We start from the raw sequence: 25169 nt of genomic DNA, 5'->3' as shown, positions 1-25169 counted from the left end.
TTGAAGAGTTGTTTTCGTTGCTTCTTGAAAAAGAAAAGTTCTTAAAAAACATTGTTTTTTCTTTCTTTTGCCGAGTTTGATTTTGGTTTCTTTGGTCTTTTGAAAAATGAATTGTGATTTTTTGAGATTTTCCTTTCTTATTTGGAGGGAAGTTTGTATTTGAAACTTGCATTCTTTTCAAACACTTAAGTTGACTTATTAAAAGTTGTAAACAATTGCTTTCATTTATTTTTAGAGTAATCTAGAATCTTGCATTATCATGTACACCTTGCATTAGGGTAGTTTTGCATAATTAAATCATCAATAGTCTTTTTAGTTTTTGTGAGTGTGAATTTTGTTATAAGAAAAGAAAAGGAAAAAGTTTTTTTGCTTTATAGAAGTTTCTTAGATCCCAAGTAGAAATTGCTTTTCATCGAAGAACAAATAAGTGCATTTCATATAAGCTAGTTTTTCATTAATTTCTTTTGCATCATACAAACACCATCAATTTCATTTCCATATTGTCCCTTTGACTTAAAAGAACGGCCACTTAAAATCAAGTGCTTAATAAAATAAGCTAGAACTTTTTGTATTGTCATCAGAATACACCAATAAGTTTTAGGTTTATTTAGGGCCTTGGATTAGGTGAGAGGAGAGTAAACTCTCCAAGGCCACTCTGAATTGTAAAACATAGAAGTCTGATTAAAGAGTGGAATCCAATAGCATTAGGGAGATCGGGAAAGCTCCATGACTGGGAGTTAAGCATGAGGGTTCGTGAAGATAAGGACGAGAGATACCCCCTCTCTTACTTGTCAGATCTTACCTCGCGACTATTCTGCCCGACTTCTGATATGAGTTGGTGTCTTTAGTTTCCTATCCTAGGGATATACACAGGTGGCTGCAGAGGGGAATCCCATGGCACCTGAGGTTGACATTGCATCATGTTCAGCAATACTTCTGGAGGGAACCCTTGCGAAGCTTGGGGGCTTGCACCAGCAAAGTCTGTTGTCTAGAGGTCAACATAACTACCTCTGATACCTTCGCTAATAGACCTGGGGCATAATTACCCCATTCTATTTTCGAAAGGCCCTTATTGTTAACTTTCTTGTATTTTGGTGTCCAGTCCTAATCACCCGGAGTGGAAATACTTGGAAGTTGTGTGATTGCTGATCTCTTTAGGGACAATTTTAGTGTGTGTTTTGTGCTCCTAGTTGGCCTAGCTTTCAATTTTCTTGAGTCTTTAAGTATATCTTATAAAAATAATTCAAGGTGGCTGACCGACCATCTTGACAGTCCCGTAGACTTCGTGGGCTTTCACTTGCGAGTCCAAAGCCTTCTCCTAGAAGGCGTAGGAGCGATTCTACCAGTGGTTTTCAACCAGTGGCAGTAGGTGCATCGGAGATTGATCCTCCACTTGGGGGCATTAGTTTACAAGATAGACCTGGTACTACTACAAAGTTAGAGAGGAACACACCAGTTCTTTCTCAAGTACTCTTCCAGTCGGAAGATAGTATTGAAGTAGAAGAGCTTTCAGAGTTGGTTGTGGCTCCGAATTCTCCTCTCCCTCCTGATCATCCAAACGTATTGTTATACGTTGGAACTCCGACTCACAGGCCTTTGAGCCTAGGTCCACACACATCTATCCCTTCAATGACCACTGTTGGAAGCATGGCATCCACCATGAGTGTTGCAAGCATGCAGACTCCCATATCTGTGCAAGGGGGAGGAACTATTTCCATCCCTTCTAACACTCCTAGCACATCCTTATTTGGGTCTACTTCCATTCTGTCGACGAGTGGAATTTCTCAAGCTAATGCATCTAATTTTGGATTTTTCCCTTTTGGAATGCCCTCTCAAGGTATTCCTTCAATTCCATTGAATGTACCATCAACCGCCTCCACGTCCATGATGAGTGGATCAGCTTATTTTTAGGGTTTCCCATTTGGAAGTGGTCATATACCACATTCCAATCTGACAGTAGGGTCTATGCTTTTTCCTTTTACAAGTCAAGGTAGTAATCCCTTTCAGAGTTGGACAAGCCCTGCGATTAGTGGGATAGGAGCTGGGAATCAGTTTTTCGGCCAACAAGGGAACATGTCGTATTCCTTGGTTACTTCATTTCAGAGTTTTTCACCCTTAGCTAACGCTTGGAACCCTTATCATGGGTTGTCATCTCCTTACAATACTTCATTAGGGGGAAACTTTACCGGTTACGGAGGATTTTCGGCTGGAGTCGGTTAAACTTCAAATTTTTCTGGACCACAAGGGTCACCTTTTGGTCCAGTAGGTTCTACAAGTTACTTCGGGCAACCTAGTGCCTTTCAAAATCCAGGTCATTCTTTTAAGACTTTTGGGAACCCCACCGAATCTAGGTGGAATCCCCAAGGTCCTCCACGACTTCCTTTTCTGGCCATGCTTAATCTACCAGACTTCACCAAGTTGACAAATGATCTGATTAGGTACAATCCGGCTTGGCCTCTGGTCCCAACCAAACTTCCATTGGATATTTCGAAATTCAAATGGAAGAATGGTGAAGACCTGGGCGACCATGTAACCATGTTCCATTTATGGTGCTCATCCAAATCCCTGATCGATGATTCGATCAGGTTGAGGTTATTTCAGCCCACCTTAATAGGGAATGCATCCAAGTGGTATTTAGAGTTTCCAGTGAGCACCTTTACTTCTTTCTCTGATTTGGCTAACATTTTCTTAAACCATTTTCAGTTGCTTATTCGTTATGAAGCTGAAACTGAGATTCTGGCCAATTTTCATCAAGACACGACTACTCACATTTTGAATCATATCCAAGAATGGAGACGGAGAAAAAGGCTCATCAAAGCCAAAATTCCACCAAAATTCCATCTCGAATGGTTTCTAAAATCATTACAACCCGAGATCTCCAAGGATGTTTCTCTTTCCGGTGTTTATTCGGAAGAGCAGGCTATCTTTTGTGCCCAATAGTTAGAACTGATATATTCTCAGTTTGGGACTCTTCAGAAAATCTTACCTGATGCTCCTAGATCCACGATCGATGTAGCCAAACCAAAGTCAAGCCCTCATGCTGATGGTATAGTTGGATTGGTTGATGCAAATATGGTGAACCTTTTGAACCAATTGCAGCAGTTGTCTCTACAAACTGCTTCTTCCAACCAGGCTGCACTGTCTACTCCTTTGCCTTCCCAACCTTCTTCCATAAATGCCATCCAAGCCTCTAACCCTAAAGGAAATCAACAATCCGATGGGAAGAAGAAGGGATGAGGTAAAAAGAAGAATCAAGAAGGGAAGGGTAATGCAAACAAGCCCGGCAATGGTGCCGATGAGGGTAGAAATGAGTCTAAGAAGAAAGTTAAATTTCCATGCAAGTTATGTAGTGGAGATCATTTGACTCATCTCTACCTGAAAATTCAAGATGCTCAGCACTTGTTAGTGTAGCAAGGGTCTTCTAGCTCCCAAGTTGTCTTAACTAACCCTTTCCCCCAAGGGCAGCAGTTGCTTGCTGGCACAAACTCAAACCCTGGTACCTCTGCAGGGGGCAACCAGGAAGGGGACAATTCCTCAAATGTTTTCATGATGAGTTCTCATGTCAATGTGGCTACGCAAGCACGTGATTATGGTGAAGTAGAAACATCTAAGGATAAATTTGTTCCTGGAACTATGGACCCACTTCATATTGAGCGACCCTCTGTCAAGTCTATACCTCGGATACCGAAAGGTTCCGCCAAGCACGCGACTATTAACCCTAATGCTAGGGCAGCCTAGAACTACTCGATTGTAGAAGATCTAGCTCAAAGTCCTTGCGCTATGTCTGCTTTAGAGGTGCTCCCGCCATGTCCTGCTCAAAGAAGTGCTTTTCTTTCGGCCATGGGGGCAGTAGATCCAAAAAATTCTTTAGCTCTCACTTTGATATGCTCAATGTCAAAAAGATACTTCCTCATCATATGGCTTTCCAGATAAAGTCTACTTACCGGAAAACCAATATTTTTCGGAGAGTTATAGATGAGGGAGCTTCCACATGCATAATTCCTATTTGTGTTGGAGGGAAGGTCGTTAATATTGAGGTAGAAATCGTTGATGCCAACCTGGATTACAACCTCCTCTTGGGAAGAAATTGGATTTATGAAATGGACGCCATAGTTTCATCTCTGTTTCGCATCCTTTGTTTTCCTCACAAGGGGAGAATGGTTAAAATTGATCAACCTATAGAGAATTTAGGAGTAGGGATGTACTCTTCCTTGATGGGTGTTTGATCTTCCCGCTCCTATAGCTAGAATTGATACAATTTCATCCTCCAAGGAGCCTTTACAGAAAGAGTTTTTTGGAACTCATTATTTTTCAGATCCTGGGACCTTACCTTCATCTACGACCACATCAGATGAAGGGCAGGTGGGTGGAATAGAATCTCCTATGTTTGTAGCAGAGGTTAGATATGAATCTATCGATAACTCTACAGACAATCATCCAACTCCTTCTTCTTCGGAGGAGTTAGATGATGATGTGGCTCTTGCTTGGACCCTCAGCTCCACTTCTTCTTTGGATTTCTTAGATATAGTTTTTCCATCTGATGAAGCAATTTTCGAAGCAATGAAGATTGTAGATTGACCATTGGAAGATTTACATCATCATTCATATTTTCGTCCTCCTTTGCATGAAGTCGAATCTAGGTTCTCCAATCTCCTTACTAGCGATGTTTGTATGATTTCAAATCCTTTGGCTACAACACAGTTATCTGTTGAAGGTAATATATTGATTGGCTCAAGAACAGTACCTATAAACATCTCTAGGAACAAGTTGGTGGAGCCCCCAGATGGGCTCTACCTCAAGAAGTATTTTGCTTAGGTTACAGCCAAGCAATGGCTTCTTTGTATATATTATATTTTTGTACATATTTTGTGGGGCATGTTGTGATATCAATCATTCATCAAGTTAAAAACAAACATCAAAAATTTGGAACTGTATATATATATATCATCAAACTGCCCATGTATACATAAAGTGTTCAAAAATAATATACAAAATTGGGACTAAATTCTCATAATCATGTCCAGTCTATCTATCGACCCGGCTCAGGATGAGTGGCTAAGAAGGTGACTACTACATTGGCCACACGCCGAAGTATGCAGACCCAATCCTGTGGTACTCCTACCACGCGGCGTTGCATCTCCTTAGGTAGGTCCTCTATGGCTACCATCGGTACCTGGTGAGTCAACCTAACCAAGTTTCTTTGGACTACATATAAGACCCTCTCTGTCTCAGCGGCTACCTCTTCAGCACCTCTTCCACGATGCCTATGCCACGGGAATCCATCTGGTCTTACCGGACCCACATCTGGAACATGATCTTTATGTCAGTATTTTAATCCCATCAAAAATATTTCTAAGTTCATTTTCATATTTAAAAAACATAAAAAAATTCTTAAAAATTGATAAAAACTTAAAAAATTGTTACCTATCTCTCCCCATGTTGCGTTTGGTGGCAGCACCAAGTCTGGATCTCCTCGGAAATCCATACTAGCATAGGGATAGTCATCCACAGCGATGATTTGTTGTTCCTACTAGGAGAATCACTCATCATCAAAAGTAGTCCTCGGAACGTCCCTACCTCCAAGGCATTTCATCAAATCGGCCCACTTACCCATCCAAGGATCTCAGGGGCTGCTGATAGAGACTGATACCTTGGGACGTAGCCCAGGCACCTTCTCGAAGAAGAAGGAGCATAAAATAGTCCCATATCCAAAAAATTTGGTCTGCCCTTTCTGAATAGAGGACAATTGGCTCTTCATATTGGTAAGAAGAGGTGTACACCAGTCAAAAATAGTGGTGAGGCACTCCATGACCAAGCTCATGGATACTCGTGAAGCTTGGTGCAATGAGGTTGATCTGTTTATCCTAGCTATGGTGAACAGTAGAATCCTCAGGGATAAGCTCTCCACATGTTTTATTGGAATCTGACTTCCAATTTTTTCCAGATGCCCAGGACAATATATGTGTACATAGTCTTCTACTGAAAGACTACCTCGTGTCCGGCCCGTCGAATGCACAACTTCTCCTCTCCAAGAGAGACCAGTGATAAAGTAAATATCTTCCACCTCTATCCGCAAGGGCATCTGATCAATCATAAATGCATCATCTTCGACACTCCAATAGTGGATTAGCATTTCAAGCAAACGAGTGTTGGCTTTCATGTTGGGCATTTTGAAAAATTTCAACAAGCCACATCCCCTCAATGCATCTAATGCCTGTTGATCATTCATAACTTCATTATCAATTGTGGTATGCTCCCTCTCTCTCCATGTGATTGTCATCCTAAAAAAATTGAGTTTCAACCATTAGATTTTTGTATTTAAATTTCAAACTGCGTATACGCGGGTTCCTTTTACACACAGTCACATGTAGGGCCATTCTATACGCAGGTTGATAACATCCAACCTGCGTATACGCCGAGTTGAAATTTTTAACATAAATTCCTACGGTCAAACCTTAATAAAAATTTCTAAAAACAATCACAAAGTAATGCAAGCTTGAATTGAGGGTTACCTGATGATTTTGATCCAATTTGAACGGTCCAATTCTTTGGGGGGCAAGTTTGCTCTTTTTTCTCCACAACTTTTGCTCTCAACACAAATGGCACAAATGGTGAGTCAAAAGGTCATTTTATAGCTTTGAAATTGTCAAATTTTTTCAAAACTTGATTTTTTTCGTCTCATGAATCTTTTAACTTGTGAGCTTGGATTGTCGGGAATAGGTTGTTTTTTTAGGGTATTTTGGATGCTTCTTCGAGATTTCATATTGGTTCCATGACCGCCAACCCGTCATGGCAGGTATTGTTTACTCACTGGCATATAGGTTAGGGAAACCATTTTTTCTGTTGCATCTTGCATACTAGCCTCCATTTGTCGATACACTTGCCATAGGGTCAATCCCATCGTGTCTTGGTTAGTAAACCATGTTCACTCACCAATTTTTAAATCATGACATGATGGTAGAGCCATCCTTTACATGGGCATCGTAGTTAGCACCTCACTGACATTTGTTGCCCATGCTGTTATATTGAGTAGGCTCGAGAGTCCTCTTTAGTCCCACCATGACTTGTGCGTTGAAGACTCATTTCTCTTTGCTTCTTCGCTTCATTCTAGCCTTATACCCTAGAGGCTCCTTTGTGTTGAGTTGTACTGTTGCATTGCATTTTGACTATTTGCACCTTTTGGCCTTGAGCCGGCTTCACTTGGACTCGTGTTTAAGCCACTTATTTGACCATGTCTTCTGCAAACTCAAACCTGCAATCACTTAGCTTCTGCAACTTGACACACCCTTTGATCCATGGAAGGAACATCCCTTTGAGTGTCCTTGACCAGTTTTGCCTCCCTGCATTGAGCATAGGATTGTTCCCATCCCAGGAACTAGATCATCTGTTTCACTGACACTCATTCTTTCCACTGTACTATAGCATTCTTTTATTCTTTTTCCAACTTAAATAAAAGAGAAAAAAATATATATATTCCAAAAAGAGTGGGAATGGGACAACATTTCCATATATTGTTGGCAGCTAGAGTCAGTTGTGTCACCCTTGAACAAAGCACTCAAAAGAAAGTCTCTCCTCCATTTTGAGCAGGATTTAGTTTGACTTAGGTACGCCTTAACCTTGTTATTAAGTCAGTTCTCCTCCAATTGGTTATCTCTTCCAATCATATGGAGAGTTCTTTCGTGCCTCATGCATGAAAAACTTATACATAGTTATCATATGCTACCACATAGTCATCATCGAGTGGTGCTTTTGTTCAAGGGAAGTAAGCCTGAGTCGGCCTCTCTGCGGTGTCTCTTGACTTATTTTTCAGTCGACCATCCCTGGTTGTCAGTGTCTTATTTGTCATCACATCAATTATATTGGTCCTTTGCTCGTGCTGGTTTGAGAAGGTCTCCATTAACTTCTTGCTGGCGGGTCTTGTCCTTATCGACAACGACATATTGCTCTGAGGGTAGGCCTAGAGCTGTACCGTGGCCCTATTTTCATTATTGATAGGTCACCTTGTGCTCAGCATTGATTAGTATCATGGATCTTTGACTGAGTGGTTTCCCTTGTGTTCAACTTCATCTTTCATTTATCACACTTGGGATTCGTACAGTGCCTTGGTTTCCATTTGACCCTATTGGTGGATTCCTCACCTTTGTGTCAGCTTTCATTATTGGTTGGTTTAGAGGGTTTCTATCATGCGCTAGCTACATCTTGTGTACGCCAGAAACATGCTTCGGTTGGGTTACTACATCTTTTTTTGTCTGATTCCTACCACATTATTGGCCTACGGGTTACACTCGCGCTAGATTGATGGAGGATGTCTTAATGCCTTCCTTCTAGTGGATATTTTCCTATCGACTACGACTCATTGCTCTGGGGCAAAGATCTAGAGTCAATTTGGTAGTACCTTGGGGTTTGCAGTCATCAGTGGCAGATCCTTTACTATCAATAGTGGGAAACCATCATCATCCCCTGATTGATAGATTCTTCCAGGTGTTCGACCTCAGCTCATTCATTCGCACTTGTTAGATTGTACTGGGTACCTTGACTCTCATTATCATTATCGGTGAGTAGTCTCACGTTTGTTAACGGTATACATCAATGACCGGTAATCAAACGATTTCTCACATGGTCGACTTCAAATCATTTATTCCCATTGTGTAGAAATGTACCACAGTGGTCGATGAAGACCTCGAGTTGCATCAGCATTCTTTGGTTCACTTGTCAGTTGCTCCTATTGCTGCTAGTTGACACCATCCACATTATATGTTGCAGTCCTTCACGGCGACATCTTATATGCTGGCATCCGAGTTGCGATGTAGTATCATCTTATTCCATCATGTTCATTTGGTACTATTGGGATCAATTTTTGACATCAGTGATCAACTTCATTGATCATATTCTTATATGTGATATTCAGACATGTAATTGTTCCATCATGATCAGATGATCCATTATGTACTTGCAGTCTTTTATACTTGTATACATAGCGGATCTGCTTTTACTTGATATGTGGACATGCTTTACTTTCTCTGAGCATGGGTATGCCCGCCTCAGATAGTTGTTTCTTTCTGATCTTATTTTGATGGCTTGGGAGGCTGAAATTTGGTGAAGTCCTTCTTTGTTTTGACAGGTTTCCTTTCCATATACTTAATACATTTCGGCCATCATGTGCCCCTTCTAACCTCATATATTAGGGGGCATCTATTATAGCTCCAAATATCACCCTTGGTATTTTTGATGCTTTGTTTATGGCCTAGGGCAACCCCTCCTTCCAGACTTGGTCCAAATATTTTAAAAACAATGTTTTACTCCATGTACGCTACTTTTCCCTGTGATAAAAGCATGTACACGCAAGTTAGTCAATACCCAACCCATGTATATGTGTTAAAACACTTAAAAAAATTAAATTTCCTTAACTATGGGCGGAGTTCATGAGTTTTTCATGTTGATTACCTCCTAGTGCCCGTGGCCCAACTGTTCCCAACTATTTCCCAACTAAAAAAATAATTGGGAGAAGTATAAATAAGACTTCTATGGGAAGGGCTTAAGGAGGAGAGAAGAGATAGAATTACTATACTAAGATTATCCCCTGACCAAGTCTGAAGTATCCCTGTGCTTCAAGCACTTCCCCAAGTTCATGAAACCCTTGTTTCCTTGAGTGTTGATATTCTCCCACTTGCTTGAGATATCATGGTATTAGTTATGGAAGGAGGTTGTTGAATACTGGGACTGGACGGACCTACAGGACAGTTCTTCTTGGAGCCGGAAGAAGAAGACTCAAGTGAACTTTTTCCATGTTTATTATAGTTTTCTACAATAAAAAGAAACGTTGTCTTGTTCTTGGGATTGACCTTGTTTATGCATCAGATGTTGTTGTAATTCATGTATGAATGTCATTTGGATGTATAGCTAATCATCTTACTTATATGATATAAGGTTGATTTCATTAAAATGCTTTATCTATATGCTGTTATGTATGTTCGAATTGGTTGATTTTCATATTCGAAGCTCATTAGGAGTTACAGAGGGTCTGAACCCTGCTGCAACTACCCAAACGAAGGACATCCGGGTATGTTCATCCATACATAGTTCGTTTATTTAAGCATGTTGCCTGAGTTGTATGCGTGTTTCTTGCTGTAGATTACTCTTGCTCTGTTTGGGTTCTAACCCAAAGCCCTAGGGTACTTATTCTCGTAACATGAATGTAATAGAAATTTGCTCTATGTGTGAGGAGAATCATGCAACTGACAAATTTCCATCTCTTATAGGTATGAAAGTGGTGTATCAAGGAGTAAAGGGAACCATGGAGCAACTTTGATTTGTCAACCAAAGGAGGCCACAAGGCCCTAGACCATATCAACGAGGTATCCTCTCATCCTAGGGAGACCTTAGTTAGCTACTATTGATTCTTATATCAACTTTAGAGCTCGAAACATGACAATCAAGAATGAGAAACTCACAAAATATCTTGTAAACCCCCTTCTCAACCCTTTGTTGAGCATGATTTTCCTATGTGGGTAGAGGAGGAAGAAGAGGAAGAATTCTATCAATAATCCCCCTACCCCATCTATACACTAGAAGCCACTATTGGAAGTAGGCAGTTGGATGAAGATAAACTTATTGATATTTTTCTCCAAAAAATACGATGTTGCAATGAAAATTGATGAACTAGAAGAGGATCTTGTAAGGAAGCCTAAAAACAGTCCATGGCCAGACTTACTCACTATTGGTTCTGATCAAGACCATGTCAAAATTGTCGAAATTAGCCCATCTAGAACTTTGAAAATAATTCCTCTCCTTTCAGCAAACCAAGAAGAAGAATTGCTCACTATCTTAAGGTAGCACCTTGATTCCTTCACTTGGGATTACAAAGAAATGAAAGGGGTCCACCCCTCAGTCTGTACACATCACATATACATCAAAGAAGGACACAAAATTGTTCACTAACCCTAAAGAAGGATGAACCCTGCACTTAAAGACATAGTAAAAGAAGAATTGCATAAATTATTAGATGCAAGATTCATTTACCCTATTTCAGATAGTGAATGGGTATCACCTCTAGTTATTGTGCCCAAAAAGAATGGGAAATGGAGAGTTTGTGTTGATTACATGGAACTTAATAAGGCTACTAAGAAATATCATTTTCCCTTACCTTTTATTGATTAAGTTTTGGATGGTCTAGCAAAGAAAATTTCTTCTCATTTCTAGAGTATTTCAACAAGTACAATTAGATCCAAATCAATCTTGAAGACTAGGATAAGACTACCTTCACATGTCCATGGGGGATATTTTTCCTATAGGGTCCTTCCTTTTGGCTTGTGTAATGCCCCTTCTACCTTCCAGAGGGAAGTATTGAGTATTTTTGTTGATCTTGTTCATGACTCGGTTGAAATTTATATGGATGAATTCACTCCTTATGGGGATGCTTTCCAGGAAGCCCTCTCTAACTTGTGTAAAGTTTTGAAAATATGCATTGAAATGAATCTCTCTTTAAGTCTAGAAAAAATGTGAATTTTTTATGAATGCAGGGATTGTTCTAGGCCACTTCCTCTCTAAGGAAGGGATTCAAGTTGACCCTAACAAGATTTTCATTATTAGAAGGGTCCTTGTTAGAGGAAAAAAAAATTCATTGTAAGTTGGTCGACAAGCTTGATAAGTCGATTATTAAGTATGATTAAGTTAAGTTTGGTCAGACAATTAAACTATTGTAACTATCTCAAGATGGTATAAATATCTATGAATGTAACAATGAATCAGTTCCAATTGGCTTTTAAGAGATATAAGTTTTTGGTTTTCTACTAATTGTGTATCTTCTTTCTCTCTTTACTTATGTGCTTTTCTATGTGAATGCTTCATGTCCTTACTACTACTAACAATGCATGCTTTTCCCTAGATTAGAACATTGGTTCTGTTGTCAGTGGTATTGGACTCGAGTATTAAATAATATGAAAGCATATATTTTAATGTTGGAAGAGATACAACAATGGTGGGAGATGAAAATAAAGAAAAACATCAAGAATTATGTGAGAAGGGAAAATTTGTCATTAGCAGAAGTGAGGGATAATTTTTTCACAAATGTGCACAAACAGTTTATGGAATGTACCTTGATGGAAATTTTGATCAAGTTGCTCATGAGAAGAACAAAAGCTAATGGGAAACTGTTACTAAAACTGTCAAACAAAAGTCGAACGAATTTGCACGAGTGGCTTGAAACTATTCAGGGCAACTTTTGTGAGGAATGAGAAATATAAGAAATAAACTCTATTAAACATATCAAAGAAATTTCTTTTATGACCTTCATGATATTTTTTTCTACAACATTTCTACTATATTTCGAAAATTCCTCCTCGAAAAGGGTGTTGGCCACATCGTGAAATACCAAACAGTGTTGAAAAATTCAATAAAAGTTGATTGTCAACAAACGAAAACTAATTGGCAGAAATTCCTCGAAGCCCAGTGTAAAGATAGAAAATAAGTGTGGGATTACTTCCTAAGTAAATAAACATGGTTTTTGAGTATTCCCTCATCAACCAACACTAAGTCGAGATGATATGGGGGGGTAAACGAGTCGTGAGAAATGAAGAAAAAAAAGGAAAGAAGTAAAGTTGGAGAAGTATACAAGAAAATTATAAATAGTAAAGATGGAAGGAAGAAAGTTGACTACCAAGAAACAATAATAAGAAAGTACGCAATAGAAGAATAATTGACAATACAATCAATCAACTGATATCCAGAAAATAGCAAGGGACAAAAGAAAAAAATGACACGAAGAAATAAGAGAATAATACCAAAGGATAAAAATGAAAAGTGTGTGAGCGAAGATGCATGAGAATCCTCAAATGAGTTGAGAGGCATAACATTGCCTGCTTCAACAAAGAATAATGGTCTACATATTCCTAAAATGCAAGTAGATGAGATGGAAATTGATGACTTTGTTTCTATGATAAGACGAATACCCACTGTGTCAATAGCAAGTCCCACCGTTGGAGAATTCCTTCAAAAAACATCATATACTTATTCAGACATACCTGTTGATTGGCATAATGAGGATGAACAAAGAAATCAGCTAGAAATTGAAAATCCTAGTGAGAATCAACCAAAGAAAAAATAAATTTAAGAAATACTTCTCCAACTTAGGAATCTCACGATCGTACCCCCTGTCGTAACTAATATCCATCAAAGAAGTCGAAAGTACAAATCTGGTCAGTGAAAAGTCGTAACTTGAACTAAGTTGGTTTACTAAGTATATATAGAGAGCATGCCAAACTGATGAATCATTCCTAGAAGACAACGTCGAAAAAAAAGGAAGTAGCACGCCTTTGATTAATCAACCAGTTGTCGATCCTGCCGACAATGACCAATCAAGTAATATTAAAACATATGGAACATCAAAATCTATGAAAATTAAAATGGGATTAAATCACATACCCCTCTATGAGGGAGATGAAAACCCTAAAAAGCATTGGTTCGTTTGTGAGAAATTTTGGTCTGCAAATGATATTACTGACGAAGATAAACAAATGGCACAATCCACAATGGCCATAAGGAGACATGCATTATGAATCTCACTGAAAAGCAATCAAAATCAAAGGATGAAATTAAAACCAAATTTCTCACTTTCTTTAAGGCCCAAGATGTAAAACATTTGGCAGCACAAAAGTTAAAGGAAATTAAACAATGACCCAATGAAACAGTGCGAGAATATGATAAAAGATTCAAATATTTATTGATTCAAATCCCATATATCATCGATGAAAATATATTAGTCCAGTGGTATGTGGCTGGTCTCCTCCAAAATATTTGTGGGCTATTGAGAATGCATGAATTGAAAACCTTTTAAGAAGCTCTCAAGTTGGCCCAGCATATTGAAACTGACAACGAAGGCCATTCGACTATCTCATTGACTGATAATAAAATTGAAGACAAATTTGAGCAACTATAAAACTCGTTGATGGTATTAACACTTCAAAAGAATAAATTATGGTGAAATATTGTCATACTAAAGGACACACTAAGGATAATTGTAAATTTGTTGATTACTTTGACCAAGATGTCCAACAGGTACAATCTTGCATATACTGTGAGATATGCAAAATAGCATCAAATCATACTACTAAAGATTGTCAATATAATCTTTGTAACTCCAAGGGTAAATGTTGTTCCATTTGTGAAGATAATAGCCACTCAAAGCAATAATGGGAAGAACAAGTCAAAGTGTCACATCATTTATTATATGAAAACCGTAGATCAGTACAATGAACCACCAATGTACGACAGAAGAGTGTAACAACCCTGGTGAAAATTCCATGTAATGAAAGTTAACAAAGGAAAAATAATAACCATGGTTGATGGGACACTTATTCCAAACTGAATGTTGGGAAAAATCCTAGTGATGGGGATCACTTGTGATTGATTAATGGCTAAGTAAATTGGCAAAGGCAATGGTTAAAACTTTGGAAAGGCAAATGGAATTTTTTGCACATTTATTTACGAAAATAATGGAAATTATGAGAAAAGGGAGGTGAAAGGTCACAGGTTGCATGTGAGGAGGAAATTGAAGGAAAATAATGGAAAATGGAGAAAATTGAGGCCTCATTCATAAAAAGGCTTATGAGGATTAGTTGGTAACCTTTTTTTAGTTCAGTTTTGGAGCTCTCTCATTATTCTCTCTCTCTCTCTCATACTCTTGGATACTTAGATTTTCTTGGAGGGTCTAGCATACTTGGATTTTTGGAGCAAGAATGCAAGGGAAGAGTCGAAAAGTGCAAGAGGACATCAGGATCGGTAGCTACAATGAGATTTGCTTGCAGGTACCGAGTTGCATGTATGTTTTCCTCACTAGTTTTGGCATGCATGGAATATGCATGTGGTTTATTAGTTGTGATCTATCACTAGCATGGAGGATTGCCTGGATTGACAGTGGATCGCCTAGCCTTGCCAATTCCTGGATAGCCATGGAGATTATGGGTTTATTTCATTGTTTTTTTGGTTGGTTCTCATTTTTCCTTAGCTTGGGTTGAGTTTTAGTTCCTGGAAGCCTTGGTTGGACAAACACTCTGGAAGCCCTGTAACAACTTTGATTGAGTTACTAGTCCTAGAAGCCTTGGTTGGGAAAATTCTTTGGAAGCCCTTGGTGGGTTGATTTACTAGTCCTGGAAGCCTTGGTTGGACAAATTCTGTGGAAGCCCAACTGAAGATGTGGGTTGAGTTACTAGTCCTGGAAGCCTTGGTTGGAAAAAATGCTCTAGAAGCCCTGGAAGGCTTGAATAGAGACCAATCTAATGATGGTTTTATGATATCCGATTGTCAGGTGGAATCACTATTTGATGGGTTGAGGTGGATGGCCTCTAGAAGCTCTTGATGGTTTTGGATTGATGTGTTCTATGAGATCCCACATTCATGCTTGGAATATGGTACAGGAGTGAATGAATGGAGACAGATTTGGCTCATCCATTCTACGGTCGAGTGGAGCGTGGAAGTCCCATCCCGAGTTTGGATTTTGCATCATCAATAAGAGGTTATTTATCCTTGTATTTCTATGAGTATTATATTGGTTTAAATGTGGTTTATATGGTTGTGATTTCATTGGTATTTTTTTTGCTATTATGTTGGTTATATGTATGTTTTATGACAGTAGCTATGTATGGCTCTCATCATGCTTTTACTTGTAAATGAATGAATAATGTATTAATGACCTAATGGATGAAATGGAAGTCAATTTTTTGAGGCATAAATGTCTCTTAGAAATCCTTAGCTAAGCATAAGGCCCCTATGCTCAGATCAGTTATTTACACCTGTAGATTACATATTCATGATATGTTTGAAAAAATGCCTGTCATGGCTAGTAGGGGTCTAGTCAAGGTCTTATTCAATTAATTGCTTTTCACTGTCATTTCCTTGTTATCTTATTGTTATGAAGATGTCATTTTATTTTTGGAAATGAACTTGGCTTTGAGCCTGAAAAGGTGGCTCAAACGCTGGGGATGCTAGCACAAAACTATGCAAACAAGTCCCTAGATGTTGGCTTGCAGGCCTATGAGAGCATCTAGAGGTCCCTAAACACTGGCATGCCCATAGCATGAGAGTGTCCAAAGGTCAAGTGGTCCAAAATCTCAGTGGGACCCAGGGGTTGGTTGGTAGAAAGGTTGGATTGGTTCTTGAGGGTCCTAATGCTGATGTTGAATGTCTGTATGGTGTGTTTCCATCATTTCCACTTCCTTAACATGAATTAGGAGGTTGAATCATATTACAGTGGCCTCTCATCACATGTTTACCCTGGATGGCTAGTTGCTTGGTAGATGTGAGAGGAGGGTGTTATAGAGTGCTATCAGAGCATGGTTCACCCCTCAAACTGGATGGGTTGTGTGTTGGTCATGCATGCATGTTGGTTTCATGTGTGCCTCTTACGCTTGAATTCCATGTGCTTGTTGCATTTGCATCATCTTGATCATGGTTGTAGTGATGTCGTCATGTAGAAGTTGATGGTGTTATTATAGAGTGCATCATCATAATTGTATGACTGGTTACATGTTGTTATATGACGCTTACATGTATCATTCTATATGCTTGGTTACATTCTCATATGTTTGGTTACATCCTTGTATGCTTGGTTCCATGTATCATTCTTGTAGGTTTGGTTACAAGTATTGTTTGTTTATGCTTGATTACATGTTTTTATGCATGTGTATATTTTCTTACACATTGCTTATGCATGTTACTATTTGCATGTGGTCAAGTGTATAGTGATGTAATGGTTGTCGTCGTGCATGAGTTCGTGGTATGAGTTGTTGATAAGGTCATGTATTTATGACTAGACCCTAGCTAGAATGATGGTTGCATGGTTATATACTTATGTGTTATGTTTCTATATGTTGTCATGATTATGTTATACATGTATCACGTTGATTTGTTGATCTTGCAGATAAGGTATCCTCCCCGAGCTATACTAAGGTACATTGGTTTATTGTGATTTGGTTTAGTTGACATGATATACCTTGCAAGAAGAAATATCAAATGGCTAGCAAGATGGTAGACTACAAAGACTCTCCCTATGAATCAAATGAGCAGTATGGTGTTGGGAATTATTTTGATTTGGAAGATACATTGAGAAGCTTAAAGGAAGAAATAAGGAGTTGTAAGGCAGATAATGACATAATCATACAGGCACATGAGAAACAAGCAGAGGTAAATGCAGTGATACTTCAGAGTTTGTCAGATTTGCAGCAACATGGACCATGTTGGATCAGCTATGAGAAGGAGGACATAACTAATGGGGCATATGTTAGTAGGTCGTATGGTGGTTATAGGTCAGATAGAGATGACACGGTTAGATATGGAAGATTGTTGGACACTTCGGAGAGGAGAAGGGATAGACACAGGTATTATTCTACTTCTGATTCAAATAGGTACTATGATCATCATCATTATCATCCTTACAGGAGGAGTGATAGGGGATACTTTCCGAATGATTTTAAGAAAGAAAAGCCACCTACTTTTGATGGAGAGATGAAGAAACCATAGGATGTAGAGGCATGGTTGCTTGGCGTGAGGAAGTTCTTCAAGTTGTACGACTATTTAGAGAACATGAAATCCATAGTAGCTACATTCAGACTCAAAGGTAAAGCAAACATTTGGTGGGAATATGTGAATAATGTCAGATGTATTCATGAGGAAGACTTGACTTGGAGTGAGTTTGAGCGGTTATTCAAGAAGAAGTATTTTTCGGAGAGATACTTTGATGACAGGGAAAAATAATTCTATGAGCTAAAGATGGGATCAATCACATATGATAAGTAAACTAGCAGGTCCTTGGAGCTACTAAGGTATGCACCTTGCCTCACAGAGGAGAAGGCCAAGCTTCAGAGGTTCATTAATGGATTACCAATTGCATTCAAAGACGGGATTGAGTTCGATGAGCCTAGATCAATGGAGGAGGCCATTCAAAAGTTAAGGCATTTCTATGAACAATCGAAGCACAAATCTGAGACTAAGCTAGACTGGAAAGGTAATGCAAATAACAAAGGAAAATGGGACAAAAAGTGAGCAATACCTCAAGATGCAAGTAATAAAGAGAATGTATCACCATCTAAGAAGTTCAATGCATCAGATAGAGGACGGGGACATCGATCTGAGGAGCAGAACAAGGATGCAGTCTGGAATCCTATAGAGTGTTGGACTTGTGGAAAATATCATCACATGAGAGATTGTTTGCAGAATCACGGTGGAAGGCCTCAAATATATAATGCACATGATGCACAGACTATTGGGGATGTTGGTCATAAAGTTCCTCATATCTATGAAACATTGGATAAAAAACAAGCAGACCATCAAGCATTTATCATTAAGATGGAAGGTAAGATTTGTGATCAAGATATTTATATTTTGATTGACCTTGGATCTAATTATAGTTATGTTAGTTCTTACTTGGTGGATAAGTGTGGCTTGAGTAAGGAATTGTGTTCAGAATCTTGGTTAGTACAGTTGGCTACAGGTACAAAGAAGTGAGTTCATCATTAGGTAAGAGCTTGTGCATTTGATTTGAATGATATGCCTACAGCAACACATTTGAATGTATTACCATTGGGATCATACAACATGTTGTTGGACATGGTTTGGTGGTACCTTCATAGAACCAAGGTAGATTGTTATGACAAAGAAATTGAGTGTGTGGATGACAATGGAGAACCAAGAGTTTTGGAGGGAAAGAAGAAAGCTACATCAGTTAGGATGGTAATAGCTATGTAAGCAAAACATGGTCGCATAAAATGGTGTATGTTATTTGTAGTGCACACTTCTAGTGACAAGGGAAATGGAGTTGACGATGTAGATGTTTTGAGTAGGTACCCAATTTTATAGTAGTTCAAGGATGTATCTCCTAAGGACGTTACACAGTTTTCACCTCACAGGGAGGTAGAATTTTCTATTGAGTTGGTTCCAGGGGTAGCTCCGGCATCAAAAGAACCTTACAAGATGAGCACACCTGAGTTGGTAGAGTTGAATCTATAGTTAAAGGAAATGTTGGACAAGGGATACATTAGGCCAAGTGTATCACCATGGGGTGCAACAGTATTGTTTGTAAAGAAGAAAGATGGTACTCTCAAATTATGCCTTGACTACATGCAATTGAACAAAGTGACCATCAAGAACAGGTATCCATTGCCAAGGATTAATGACTTGTTCGATAAGTTGAAGGGAGTAGCAGTGTTCTCGAAGATTGATTTGAGATCCATATATCACCAGGTATGCATCAAAGAGGAGGACATTTACAAGACAACTTTTCGAACCAGGTATGGGCATTATGAGTTTGTTGTAGTTCCATTAGGTTTTACTAATTCTCTAACCACATTCATGTGCATGATGAATAGTGTGTTGCTTCCATATTTGGATAAGTTTTTTATTGTGTTCATTGATGACATATTAGTATATTCTAAAAATGAGGAAGAGCATGTCGAGCATTTAGCAATGGTGTTGAGGTTGTTGAGAGAACATTAGTTATATTCTAAGCTTAGAAAGTGCAGTTTCTTTCAGATTGAGGTACGTTACTTGGGTCACGTTGTCTCTAAAGAGGGCATTGCAGTAGACCCAGAAAAGATAAGGGCCATTGTGCAGTGGGTAGCTCCCAGGAATGTAGATGAGTTGAGATATTTCATGGGGTTGGCAGGTTATTAGAGGAGATTCATCAAGAGCTTCTCATAGATTTCTTATCCTATCACATCGTTGTAGAGAAAAGGTAAGAAGTTTGAATGGACAGAGGAGTGTGAGGCTAGTTTTGAGCAGCTCAAGCAATTGTTGACACATGCACCAATGTTGAAGATTGCAAATCTAGACAAAGAGTTTGTAGCATGCACAGATGCTTGCAATAAAGGATTCAGTGGAGTCCTTATGCAGGACAGATAGGTGGTATGTTATGAGTCGTGAAAAGTGAATGAGCACAAGTAGAATTACCCTACACATGATCTTGAGTTGAAAACGATTATACATGCATTGAATATGTGGAGACACTATCTTCTGGGCATGAGTTTTACATTGATGAGTGATCACAGTGGTTTGTGGTATCTATTTGACCAACTGAATTTGAATTATAGGCAAGCTCAGTGGTTGCCTACGATCAGTGAGTTTGATTTTGAGATCAGATATATCAAAGGTAAAGAGAACAGGGTAGCATATGCTCTTAGTAGGTGGATATAGGTAATTCACTTAACAACTATGAGCTCCTATGGGATAGACTTATAGGATAGGATCTTGCAAGCAGGTCAGCAGGATGTCAGATATATTGATATTATGCACAAGTTGTAGAAAAGTACAGGTACAGGTATAGGTAGTGGTATAGGTACAAGTGCACACGATGTGGACTATTGCCTTACAACAGATGGATTGGTTAGATTCAGAGACAAGATATTTTTGTTAGATAGCGATGAGCTCAAGAAGGTGATCTTGAGAGAGTTTCATGTGAAACCATATTCGGGTCACCCAAGTTATTTGAAGATACTAAGAACAGTGAAGAGATTTTATTATTGGTCAAACTTGAAGAGAGATGTAGCATAGTTTGTGGCTAGTTGTTTTGATTGTCAGTGTGCGAAGGCAGAATGTAAGCATCTAAGTGGACCAATACAGCCGATTTCGATTCCAAAATGGAAATGGGAGGTCATTTCCATGGACTTTATTACAGGTTTGCCGATGATAGTGAGACAACATTATTCCATCCTAATTATTGTGGATAGGTTTACAAAGGTTGTGCACTTCATTCTAGTGAAGTCTACATTCTCAACTAGCGATGTGGCACAAGTATTCATCAGAGAGGTGGTTAGACTGCGTGGTGTTTCAAAGAAGATGTCAGATAGGGATGAAAAGTTCACTTCCAAGTTTTGGAAGGATTTGTTTGCAGGTTTGGGCACAAAGTTGGCCTTCAGTACAACATATCATCCATAGAAATATGGATAGATAGAGAGGGTCCATAGGATATTAGAGGAAATGTTGAGGATGTATGTGATGCATCAGCAGCGAAAGTGGGAAGAATACCTTCCACTGGTAGAGTTTGCTTACAACAATGGGTATCAGTAATATTTGAGGATAGGTCCTTTTGAGGCAATTATGGATGGAGTTGCAATACTCCTGTCAGTTGGAGTGATCCATTTCATAGGGTGTTGATTGGACCAGACATGTTGGCAGACATGGAATAGGAAATGCAGGTAAACAAGAAGAATCTAAAGGCAACACAGGATAGGCAGAAAAGTTATGCATATCGGAACAGGTTGTTCAAGGAGTTCCAGATTGGGGAACAAGTGTATTTGTGTGTCAAACCAAAGAAGATCTCCTTACGAATTGGGTCATGTGCCAAGTTGGCACCACGGTTTTTTGGACCCTTCATTATTGTTGAGATGATTGGGTGAATAGCCTATCGACTTGCACTTACTCCGACAGTGAAATTCCATGATGTTTTCCATGTCTCATTGCTTAATAACTATGTTAAAGATGTTGATCATGTGATTGACTGGTTTGTATTGCAGGTGGAACCAGATGGAGAATTCCAGTAGGAGCCTCAATGTATATTTCAGAAAAAGGTGTTCATGCTTTGGAATCAAGAAATCAAGAAAGTTAAAGTGAAATGGAAGCACTTTGGGCCCGATGAAGCTACATGGGAGATGGAGGATCAGATGCAGTCTATGTAACCTTCCTTGTTTTCTGGTTGAGGCAAAACAGTTTTGGCATGGTGTTTTGGTATGGTGTTTTGGTATATGTCTTGATATATGTTTTGGTATATGTTTGGTGATTTTGGCATATGTACATATGTATATGGATGTAAATTTTTCCATGAGTTGTGTTATAAATCTCAAATAAGAAGTATGGGTGTCATGTCATTATGATGTTATATTTGTTATGTTTTCATGTTGTTTTGCTTCTCAGCAAGTTGATCATTGTAAATACTGCATCGAGCTAAGTTATAAAGCTCCATCGGTAGTATATTGGGCTTACAGCAGTTTGTGGTTATAGGTGTTGTTGAAAACTGAGGACGGTGTTCCCCCAAGGGGGAGGGTTTTGTAATAGCCCTGGTGAAAATTCCATGTAATAAAATTTAATAAGGGAAAAATAATAACCACGGTTGATGGGACACTTATTCCAAGCTAAATGTTGGGAAAAATCTTAGTGATGGAGATCACTTGTGATTGATTAATGGCTAAGGAAATTGGCAAAGGCAATGGCTAAGGCTTTGGAAAGGAAAATTACATTTTTGGCACATTTATTTATGAAAATAATGGAAATTAGGAGAAAAGGGAGGTGAAAGGTCACAGGTTGCATTTGAGGAGGAAAATGCAGGAAAATAATGGAAAATGGAGAAAATAGAGGCCTCTTTCATAAAAAGGATTCTGAGGATCAGTTGGTAACCTTTTGTCAGTTCAGTTCTAAAGCTCTCTCATTATTCTCCCTCTCTCATACTCTTGGATACTTATAGTTTTCTTGGAGCACTCTTGGAGGGTGTGGCATACTTGGATTTTTGGAGCAAGAAGGAAATGGAAGAATAGGAAAGCGCAAGAGGACATCAGGATCAACAACTAAAAAGGGATTCACTTGCAGGTACTGAGTTTCATGTATGTTTTCCTCACTATTTTTTGCATGCATGGCATATGAATGTGGTTTATTGGTCATGATCTGTCAATGGCATGGAGGATTGCCTAGATTGATAGTGGATTTCCTAGCCTTTCCAATTCTTGGATAACCATGGAGATTGTGGGTTTATTTCCTTGTTTTGTTTGGTTGGTTCTCATGTTTCCTTAGCTTGGTTTGATTTATTAGTTCTTGGAAGCCCTAATTGGATAAACGCTCTAGAATCCCTATAACAGCTTGCCATGTTGAGTTACTAGTCCTAGAAGCCTTATTTGGACAAAAGCTCTGGAAGCCCTTGGTGGGTTGAGTTACTAGTCTTGGAATCCTTAGTTCAACAAAGGCTCTGGAAGCCAGATGACAATTGTGGGTTGAGTTACTAGTCCTGGAAGCATTATTTGGACAAACGATCTAGAAGCCCTTGGTGGGTTGAGTTACTAGTCCTAGAATCCTTGGTTCGATAAAGGCTCTAGAAGCCTGACGATAGTTGTGAGTAGAGTTACTAGTCCTGGAAGCCTTGGTTTGAACAAATGCTCTAGAAGCCCTGGAAGGCTTGGATACAAACCAATCTAATGATGATTTTGTGATGTATGACCGTGAGGTGGAATCATTGTTTGATGGGTTGAGGTGGATGGCCTCTAGAAGCCCTAGATGGTTTTGGATTGATGTTTTCTATGAGATCCCACATTCATGCTTGGAATATGGTGTTGGAAACACTGAGAGGGGAGTGAATCGATATTTATTTTCAATTGTTATTATTACGAGTTTAGATTATTTACAATTTTAATCAAATAAATGATTTTATTAAATATAGAAAAAGATTGAATACAATATCTGATGAGTTTTTCCAAGCACCAACTTGTACTTTGATGAGGCTCTAGCCTCTAGGCCTCCGACCCTATCTTACCAAGGCACCAACCTTGAATTTAGGAGCACCAACTCCAAGGACACCAATCCTTCCAATTCTGAGGCACCAACCCTAAGGGATTTGACCCTATAGATTTATTATGTCAAGAAATGTTTGATTGTAATATACTGCTTCCAAGGAATTCTTTACAAAATCCTGTCCTTGTAGTCTTTGCAACAGGTCGCTTGTCTGTGCTATGGCTTCACTTCGGGTCCGAACCTTCCAAGATGAATCAATTCAAAAGATTGTCCTCCCACTCTGTCTTCTGCTTCCTTCTTCACTCGGCCTTCAGCTTTTGCTGCACCTTCGTCATCTGCTAGACCTTTGGCTTCCTCTGTCTCTTCAAGTTCACGAGTTGTGAACTTCTTTAATTCTTCTCTGTGTCAATGCCCAATCACTCCTTAAGGTGAGGTTTTATAACTTGTATTTATACGGGTTTCCCCAATACTCAAAAGACATGTTCATTTGAAAGGAGAGGCTGACTTATGGATATTCATCCAATTACTCATAAGCCTGTTTTATTTATGGAAGATTTTATAGGAGAGACTGTACCCAAAGAGGTCCCACATCCATGTCATCAATCACAATCACAACTTTTGGAGGTCCCGCAATCGCAACTCTTAACATCACTGATGTAACATGGCCGATATTCATACTGTCGATGAAACGGACGCGATATAATATTAATCCATCGTCAAGATCCATCAAGTCCACAACTAATATCGCAAATGGGGGTCAGATTCACAAGACTTATCGCAATCGGCAGTCAGGTTCACAAGTCTTATCGCAATTGGTGATCTGACGGTGACAACCCTTATGATTTGCGTAACTTCCTCAATACCTGGATGCAATATTACATAAAGGTATATTCTATGGAGCTATTGGGTCTGTGTATTATATCGCAATCGGCATTTTGACATCCCTTTGAAACTTGTGATTCCTGCGGATGCAATATTTCATTAAGTCATGCTATAATGGTGCAACGGGTCCGCAATGTTATTGCAATTGAAGGTTTGAGCAATTTTTACATAACTTAATATAATAAAACCATTAATAAGATTTTTGCCGATATTATATATTGTCACTTCCTCCGATATGGCTCTTACTCTTGGCATATGTGATTGATCTACATTGTCTTGGCTCGTCGCTCCTATGGTTTCTCTTTACTCCTATGACTTCTGATACACTGCTCTGATAGCTCTTCTTCTGATTAGCTCTTCTCTGCTCCGATAGCTCTTCTTCTGATAGCTCTTCTTTGATGGCTTCCGATGAACTCTTCCTGCTCCTGTTGCTTCACGGATCTACTTTTCTTGGCTTCACATCATTATTTGTTGTCCATAATATTGTTATATTGACATCAATGACAATGTAGACCAATAATCTCCCCCTTTGTCATTGGTGGCAATATTCTTCTTCTCTCCCCCTTTGTCATCAATGGCAAAGGAGTGCACAAGGACTCCCCCTGTCACACTGCTCCCCCTATCATGTGGCATATTAAGAATTGGTTTAGTGTGATGCTAAAGCAATAACCCCCATCATTTGATGGAGATGTTTAAATTCTTCTTGAGGAAGATGTCTGGTGAAAATATCTGCAATCTATTCCTTGGTATTGATATATTCCAACTTGATGTTTTGTTCAGCCACCTATTCACAGAGAAAATAATACTTGATT

This window comes from Pinus tabuliformis, chromosome 3_2 (genome assembly GCF_031772625.1).
Source record: "Pinus tabuliformis cultivar Carrire ecotype Pingquan chromosome 3_2, CPIR1, whole genome shotgun sequence".
Classification (NCBI taxonomy): Eukaryota; Viridiplantae; Streptophyta; class Pinopsida; order Pinales; family Pinaceae; genus Pinus; species Pinus tabuliformis.
The sequence above is the reverse complement of the archived record's forward strand: the minus strand, read 5'-3'. Positions refer to the sequence as shown.